Genomic DNA, 977 nt, shown 5'->3' on the forward strand with positions numbered 1-977 from the left:
GGGGGGTGGGAGGATGGGTTAGCCTGGTGGTGGGTATTGAGGAGGGCACATTCTGCATGGAGCACTGGGTGTTATGCACAAACAATGAATCATGGAACACTTCATCTAAAACTAATGATGTAATGTATGGGGATTAACATAAGAATAAAAAATAAATTAAAAAAATAAAATAAAATGAAGAGAAAAAAAAAAAGCCCTTGGAAAGAAAATAAAATCCAAATATTTTTGATATGTAGGCTAGTTTCAGTCCCAAAAGATCATCAATTAGGAGAAATTTGAACATTACTTTTCCTTTGACTATTAAAAATATTTGATGATGTGCCCTAAACAAAGCATCTTAATCAAAATGTACAAAAACATGCTAAAAGAATCATATTTTCAGATTTTATTATTTTGATTTTGATTCTCTTATAATGACCTGGTTGGAAATAGTGAACGTAATTTCTTTTTCTATGAAATGATCTCGATATAGTCTTAGGAAAGACCATATTTCAACCTTTGTGAATAGTGCTCTGGGTTTATACTCTGCTTACATCTTTTCTTTTACTGTCTCTCAAGAACATACAGACAACCACCCCTAGAAAAAAAGGATCTCATTTCAGATTTCACAACCTGCTTTATTCTAATTTTAGGTTTTCTGTTTTATTTTGTTTTGTTTGACTAGGCAAAATCCTAAATTCAAAACCACAGAACAAGTGTTTTATATGAAATTCCCACGCATTGAGTATATCTGCATTTTCTGCTTTTAATACATAAGAGTTTATTTTGCATAGTGTGTGTGTGTTAAGTTTATACATTGACATTGGGAACTTTCTTAGAACATATTCCCTGTCATAATTTCCACAGAAAATTCTGTATACTGTTGAACATTAAAATGAGGGATGCCTTCATTCAAGACTTGATCACCAAGTGAAACAACTTTGAAAATATTTAAGAACTTGCCATTTGCCAGTTCTGGAATTATTAGTGTTCTCAGC

This window comes from Mirounga leonina, unplaced genomic scaffold (assembly GCF_011800145.1).
Source record: "Mirounga leonina isolate KUSES-001 unplaced genomic scaffold, KU_Mleo_1.0 Mir_82, whole genome shotgun sequence".
In the NCBI taxonomy this organism is placed as follows: domain Eukaryota; kingdom Metazoa; phylum Chordata; class Mammalia; order Carnivora; family Phocidae; genus Mirounga; species Mirounga leonina.